The sequence below is a fragment of the Nelumbo nucifera genome, chromosome 6 (genome assembly GCF_055504915.1).
Source record: "Nelumbo nucifera cultivar China Antique chromosome 6, China Antique-T2T, whole genome shotgun sequence".
Classification (NCBI taxonomy): Eukaryota; Viridiplantae; Streptophyta; class Magnoliopsida; order Proteales; family Nelumbonaceae; genus Nelumbo; species Nelumbo nucifera.
Window position 1 is genome coordinate 4,128,024 of NC_142654.1, and position 8,807 is coordinate 4,136,830.

Sequence of the window (8,807 nt, forward strand, 5' to 3'; positions counted from 1 at the left end):
GTGTTTTTGTTTTTTGGATTTTGAGGGGCGGGGGGGGATTGGGATCTGCTCCTCACACAGAGTGTCTCATCTTACAATCATATCTCACCATGCATTGGGAATATCTCCTGTGAATAATAACATATGAGTACAGAAGATGTTCCTAATACATGGTGGGTAGACCTGTTCATGGGCTGGGCCGAGCCGGGCTTTTACTCTTTATTAACAGAAAAATGTTAGGCCCGAGCCCGATCCTGGCCCGACCAATGGGCCTACAATTTGGGCCCGAGCCCAGCCCTGATAAAAAGCCTGAAGCCCGAGCCCGAAGCCTAACCTAATAAAAGAAATTCAATTTTTTCCCTATTCAAATGGACATTATCTATTTTAATTCAGATGTTTTTTCCCCTATTTAAATGAACGATGGGCCTACAAGTGAATTAACAACCTTTTTAAATCAAAAAAATTATTCAAATGGACATCACATAGGGCTTTTACTTAGATTTAACTATAGGTCGGGCCGGGTCGGGCTCGGGCTGGGCTATTTTGGCCTGAGGTTAAGCCCACGGGCCAAAAAGCCTGTTCAAGCCCGTCCGGGAGGTGGGCCGGCCTGTTGGGCCACCCGGCCCATAAACAGGTCTAATGGTGGGATGTGCCTGTGAGGTTGGTGTGAGGCGCCCTGTGTGAGGAGAAGATCCAGTCTTGGGGGAGGGGGGGGGGAGAGTTGGTCAATGGAATTTTAGTTCTCATTGACCAAAAAACCTATGATCTTTTTTCAGATTTATGTGGGGATCACAAAATAGCTTTTCTACGTAGGGGAAAGTTGTCAACACTTGGATGGAATAAAAATACCCCCTTCCAATAATGAGTTTTTATGGCTAAAATAGTTATTGTCTTATTTATTTCAAAAATAAAAAAATATAAATAAATGCACTTACCCAATAAATATTTCTTGAAAAATCAAAGAAAAAAAACTTATCTGAATAAATATATTTATCCGAATAAATAATTTATAAAAGAAGAATGGAACCTTAGTTTTGAGTGGTCCTAACATGGTCGGTGAACTTACTTCGCCATCCACCAGCTCTGCCCAGAATCTGAGCGTAGGAAATCAGGTTCCTATTTCCCACTTTTGATGATTACGCTTAACTAATCAAGCTTGTAATTTTATTGACATTATCACGCTTTGTTACATCCACTGTTTTCAAAACCGGATCGGACCGGATGGTTGGATTGGAAAAGTGAGGAACTAGTTACCTGATCGGTTCTGTTTTCCTCTAAAACCGCTTTTTCCCTTAAAGCTGTTGATTTTGGTTAGTAAACTGCTGAACCGGCCAGTTAACTGTTCGAACGGTTTTAACCATTTTCTATTTTTTTATTTTTTTGTCAGAACAGGCCAGCCGTTGGAGTTGAACGATCGGACCGTTCGAACCGGTAACTGGACCCTAACCGGTTCGTTTTTAAAAACCATGGTTACATCATCATTAAAACACATTACACTTGCCTTCTTTTTCTACTTCCCTTTCTTTTTGTTAAGCACTTTTTGTTGATTGATTCCTGATCCTGCTGCATGCACCAAGAATTGAATATAAAAAGTATGAGACCCTGGCGCAGAAATGTTTGGCATAACTCACTATTGCATGGGATTTTACTATTAAATATAAATGTGAGATCTTGAAAAGTGATCAATCAGTGATGAACATATTAGTGTTCGTTTCGTGTATGTGGAACCGACACATGCACTTGTATTCGCATCAAATCTGGGCTCACTCCCTATACATGAGACAGATTTTTAGGGCTGCAATGAAATTCTTACTAGAAAGTCTAAATCATTTTTGGGAAAATGTATGATGCGGGAAAGACATGGTATAAAAAACTTTTGACCAATCAAAATTCACCCAGATGTTATATCTTTCCCATGTTAATGTCGAATCCATCATTTTTATCTATTTTTAATTTATTTAAATAATACGATCTCACATTTTTTTTATGAATTATGATCTCACATTTTTTGCCTTGGCTTTCAGACCGGATCAGATGGTCGGATCGGAAAACCTAGGAATCGGTTAGGTAATTGATTTCATTTCACTCTAAAATCAGTGATTTGCTGATTTAGGCGGTCAAACCATTGATTCAGGCAATGATTTCTAGTCATTTTTTATTTTAATTTTTTTAAGTTAGAACGGACTGTCCATTTGAACTGGACAGTTGGACCGTTCAACCTGGGAACTAGTCCTCAGAATTAAGGTTTTTAAAATTAAACCGAACAATGAACCGGTCAGGGGTCCAGTTCCTGGGTCGAACGGTCTGACCATTCAAACCAAACAGATGGTCCGTTCTAACAAAAAAATAAAAACCGGCCAGACCGTTGAATGGTTTAAAATGGTTAGAATGGTTCAATCGCCCAGGTCAATAGTTTGCTGAGCAAATCAATGGTTTTGGGGGAAATAATGGTTCTGAGTAAAACGGAACCGATAACCTGACCAGCCAATTCCTAGTTTTTCTGGTCCAACTGTCTAGTCCAGTCCAATTTTGAAAACCATGCTCAGAATGGTTCCTGTCCGCAGGGGCAGAGCTAGGGGGAACCCAGGGGAGCCATACACCCCCCCCCCCTGGCCCATGTAAATTTTCCCCTTTCGCATTCCCCGCTCCAATGGGTTGGCCCCCCTATGACCATCCATATTTGTCCCCCCCTCCCCCCCAATCCAACTTAGGTTTTGGTCCCCTTCATAAAAATTTCCTAGCTCCGCCCCTGCCTGTCCGGTCCGATTTTAAAAACAACCCTATTTCCCGCAAAGCTCTTGGAATTTATGAAGCAAATTTGTAATTAAATATTTCTTATAGAGTTTCAGGGTTATGATCTTTGACCTGATGAATTTCCGAGTTCTTCTTTCCGTTTTAATAGTTGAAAAAAGCACTAAAGATAAGATACAAGAGGAAAGGTCCAATCAAGGAGGTGAAGAATCCCACACACAAAAAATTTGGCCTTCTGAGTTCTGACCCAAATGTGAGCAGGCCTAGTAAAAGTTTTTTTTTTTTTTTTTTTTTGTATAGAGAAACTGTAAGAAACAAAAGAAAAAAAATGAAGTAGACTAGAAATTTTGTCCAACAGAGGACAAGAGTGCCAAGGGACAAAAACATTTGATTTGTTCACTTTTCACCACCTCTTCTTCGGGTTCTTATCTCTATCTGCCTTCCTCTGTTGATATACACTCTCTCTATCAGACTTGCTACCATCCATTGACCATTGATTACTATATCTACTTAATTAGTTTAAATGTTCCTGTGACTCTCTACCTGAAAAAAAATGTCTTGCCACATAAAATACAACTTTTAATTGTTTTTATGAGTTTGGAAAAACCACCTACAAATACAATTAATGAAGGGTTGATGCCTTGCTGGGAAAACTTTAGCTGTTTGGGTGCTTCCAATGACATATATGTTGTAGCAACAATATTTTTGAGAAAAGCTTCGCCATTTGGAAAAAAAAAAAAAACATCTTAAGTTGTTTTGAAATTTTCTATGCGTGACATGTTACTCGCAGTTTTCCACCTAATTTTTTATTTGTTTTTTTTTAATTAAAAGAATATTGATTGTAATTACTCTTTTATCCAGAGAGATATAAGCAAGGCTTTTAATGGGGTAACACGACATGTATAATAAAACTCCCAAACAGTTCATAGATGTTTTCTTTTTTTTTTCTCCACTCAGTTAAGGGTGTCAATAGACCAGTTTTGGATTGGACCCCGTTCAGGTCAAAATCAATTTGGATGGATTGGACGGACCAACAAGATATATTAGATTGGATCAATCCAGCCCAAAATATTTATTAGATTGGATTGGATCTGGCCCGTTCATACTAACATTATATTGAATTGGGTTAGATTAAGCCAATATCTAGTCCATTGATATTAGAGTGGACTAGGTTTGGATTGAAACCAATTTAAATCAAAATGAATTTGAACATAATGGATAGTCCAGATATTGAATTGGACTGGTCCAAATTGATCTAAAACATTCATTGAATTAGATTGGACCTGATCCATTTATAATGGATTCACATTGGACTGGATCGGATTGGACCAAATCAGTCCAATTGACACCCCTACACACAGTGAAAGTTTTTCGGGGTTTGATGTAAATTAAGGGATTAGATATGTGGCCAATCCATTCTACCAATTAATGGATGGTGCGAATGGTTGAATCAGCTACATTGTCAATCCATGTGGCAAAAATAGAGTAGGTCATATATAGGGAATTGGATGCCAAAACCAAAATGTTGCTATATACGGATATACTATCCTAGATCTTGATGATTCAAATGACCAGGAAAAAGCCCTCTTTCGGGTAAAATTAACACTAAACATTAAACTTTCAATGATCAATATTATTATTCACAATAAATACTACAGCTACATTATCAAATGGGCTTTTGATAAAAAAAAAAATGCATATATTTTATTAGAAATCATGTTTGCATGCATTTGAATGTAAATTTACTTCTTTTTTATTGATATATTTTTACATCTCAATATTGATGTAAATATGCCTTGGAAAACATGTTTTTTGTCATTTGTCAATGCATAAATGCATTGCTGCCAAAAACAATCAAAACTGAACCAGAGTGCAAATTTACCATGAATTGGGATTTCTACTCCATTTGCATCGTTTCCAAACGCAGCCTAAGGTGAAGTGCAAGATTGAACCATGGGCCCACTTTGGGCTAAAACCGTGGGCCACAACCTTCAATTTATTGCTTTGTTCCACCTTGATGTTTTTTTTTTTTTTCAAGGAATCCACCTTTATGTTAAGGACAGTAGTACATCCAAGGCCACCATTTTAGGGCTAAAACTAGGGATGACAATTTTCCCCATTTCTTCGATCTTCGTGGGTACCCACCCTAAATGGGGCAGGAATGGGGAGAGCACTTCATGTCCCATGGGATCTTTGCCAATATATAATGTATATATGCATGCATATATCTATATATGTATATGTGTATACATACTCTATATATTGATATTTTAAAATCTTTTTTAATAGGATTTTAAGTTTTATTATTTTATTTTTAATTTTTTTAAATAAAATAAAAAAAGAAAAACAAAATGATTGACATTATAAAAATAACGGAGAGTGGAGATCCTTGTGGGGACAGGGGTGGGGATAACCTTGTCCCCATTGGCAAGGATAGGGATGGGGATGGGGATTGTTGCGAGAACAAAGATGGGGAGTGGCTCCCCGTCCCCGCCCCACCTTGTTGCCATTCCTAGCTAAAACCAATTGGGGTTTGCTCTTCACGATGCGTCCCACCATGCATTAGGAATTTCTTCTCATGAATAATAACATATAAAATATTGGAGATGATTCCATGTGTGGCTGGAACATGCTGTGAGATTGGTGTGAAGAGTGCTATGCGAGGAGCAAATCAGGACTAGCTAAAATCACATTGTAGAAAGTGAATTGACATGTTCGAATTGGCCATGTTATACATCTATATGGAAAATAGAGAAGAAAGGGTAAGTTTAGGCCATGTTTGGTTCGCTGCTCTAGGCCTCTTTTTTTTTTTAATTCTTGCTCATTCTGGGCAAGAATGAATAACATTAGAGTGTTCGATTATAAAATTCTTGCCATAAATGTTTATTGGTGGATTGTCGTGAAAACTTATGCCAATGGGCAATGACTTCTGGTCATCCACCGGTAAACATCTATGCAACTATTTTGGAGACTCGGGCCAGTGGTTTATGATTGCTAATACATTTTTCTAAGAATGAAAATGAGTAACATAAGGCATTTGCTAGTTTAAAAATAATTTAAGTTGTGTTTAGTTCTACGAGAGTTTATTGAAAAAATGATGCCACATCAGCCCCACATAGGTGTTGTGTTTATTGCAGATGAAACAAAATGAAACAACCATTTGGTTTCATCGTTTATCAAATAAATGGTAAAAAATTGAAACACTTTGATTTTTGTATATGAGGCATTTGGGGAAATGTCAAATTCTTGTTTCCCCCAATGGCTCAACATTTTGAAACCAAATGTTGATGTGTCACACTTTAATGGGTATTAATCTAAAGTGGAAAGTAGAAAACATTTAAAGCGAAACCCAACCAAACAAAAAAACAGGAAACTTTTAAAGTCAAAAATTATAAATAAACGTTTAAAATGAGAAAAGTACAAACTTATTTTTTTAGGAAAAAAATATTTGATTCATAACAATATTTTCTCATTCTACCTATTTTTAATAATTCTTATCTATTTTAAAATTTCATCTCAATAATAATGAAAAAGAATGAAAGTTGAACCAAAAGTAGAAGTAGAAGTTGTACTTTTTAGTACATATATTCCTCCCCAGCTGATTGCATTGAATTATCCACGTAAAAGTAGAAGTTGTACAATTCTTGCCTTTTTGTCGCGGAGCCAAATGCATGTATAGGAATCGATCCAATCTAGGGTCCTTTCTAAAGCAGTGATTTTTATTTTAATACATCTTTTTTCTCTTTCTTTCTCCGGTCTCCGCAGCCAAAGCCAAGAAAAGAAGAAGCATATATTAGCTTTTGATCAAAGCAAAGCTGTTTGTTGGATTTGAGTACACAAATTTCTGAGGTGGACTGCGGTGGATTATAATGTACTGTATTAGTTCCCAAAGTGAAAAGTTAAAAAAAAAAAAAAAATCAAAGATCTAATTCACCAGTTGTAACCCGTCAAGAACAGCCTCCTCCGTAACGAAGAAGCCACCGCGACCAATATATACAGAGAGCTGTGTAGTTTTCCCTTAATTACCAATAAAAATAATACTTAGAATATGCTGAAGCCCATCCCCATGACAGGCCATCATCCGTAAGATGAGTCAAATTTTGATTGACATATTTATCATTCCAGAATCCAGAGTTTCAGTCCATCTCTATGGTGAAATCAACTTCCTGGTATAGCAACTGAGCGAGAATCAAGTTTCAGTATAATTTTCAAAACATGTTCACCTCTTCATAAGTGTTTTTGTTAAGATTCTAAGGGTTATTGCACATAATTAAGAACTGAATAATGTGTGGTAATTAATGAAATGTTCAATTGACCCTTTGTTGATTTTCTTCTATTTCTATTGATGCTAGAAAGCATCCATACAATCCGGCCTAGTTTGTTACTCTGGTTTTGTCCCAGACCATTGCCTCCTTATAGCTAGGAGGATACACCAAATTTCAGCCTTTTATTTGAGGGTGTGTGTTTGGATCTATTGGGCTCCAATATTTCACCATGGTGTGGTGGAAATTAAGTAGGTGTTTGGCATTGGTGCTGAAAATATTATATCGTTTTCTGAGAAAAACGGTATTAGGCATATAGAATTGTAAATGCTTATTTTTTATTTGAAACCGGTGTTGCCATAAAAATGTTTTTTGATAAAATAATACTGGTTTTGTTTGGTATTAGTGTTGGCAACAATGTTTTTAATATTGATCTTATTATCCAACGATCGGATGATATCATGCCATTGCATCATTGACAGCAATACACTATTTTCCTAGAAAACATCAAATTTGGTATTGCTCCAAACCACACTTTCCCAATTTTCAAGATATGGTCTGAAACAACATTTTTTTTTGAGAAAACAGTACCAAACAACTGGGTGTTGCTTCTGACACCGTTTTCTCTGACATAGCACCTATATGACACTATTTTCTCAGAAAATGGCACCAATGCAAAACACCGCTCAAATGTATATTTTAAACCACATGCACCACACTCCGTTAAGGTGTGACGTGGGCACTTTGATATGGATGTGGATGTATTGATAGCAAAATTTTAAATAAAATATTTCTATCAATCAATTTATCCATGGTTACAAAATTTTAGCGTGGAATAAAGTTGCAATACATTTTTTTTAATGTTTTAAAACTAGGAAGAAATGGTTTCCAAACATGCCACAACCACTGTTAAGAACAACAAATAATGGGTGTAGCATCTTTTCAACCAAGCAATCCACAGAACACACACAACAGACAACACAAAGTACCCCAAACAAGGTAATGAGCACGTCTTTTTCGTGACCTGGTCGGCACAGCGTTATAAGCACGTTTAATAAACATTTGAAAATTTTTTTGACACGTCACTTAAAATATCCTCACCCCACCCTTGAAAAACGACCGGCCAAAGCTACAGCTGGTTAAAGTAGAAAGTAGTAACGTCTCCATCCTCCGGCCAACCAATTGGTGGCAGCCACTTTCGCCACGTCGGTCTTCCCACACGACAACTCACAATCATCCGATTCTAGCTAGCTAGCTAGTGTCACCTCACACTGCACGTTACGTTAGAGGTTACAGTACTATTCATTCATTCATTCATCCCATTCGCTTAGATGCTCACGCTTTTATTATTTTATGTTAACAAGCATTATATTTTATTTGTTCATGCCCATGTGTAATCTTGAACGAAGAGATATGCCCTCTTTAGGCTGTTGCTTCCTAATTTTAGAAATCAAAAGTTTGTCATCAATCACCACGATAGAAAGAGAGATAGAAACCCGATTAGAAGTGATTCTGATGATCAGACATTCTATTACATATTTTGTTTTCTTTTCCTCCACATCTCTCAAATTCCCCAATTCCTTCAGTTTCAGACAAGGGTTTTAGAATAACAACAGTGGTAAACCTATTATAACAATGGGAATACTTCTTTAAACTTGGGCAATGGATAATTGACTAATTAAGAACTTGTCACAAGGCAAACCGGTTGAATAGGTCGGGTTTAATTTGAACTGGGTTGACTCAGATTAGCCATGACTCTTGGACCCTTCTTATCACTTGCTGGAAAAGGTTTTGACTTTTGACCAATCAAAGTTG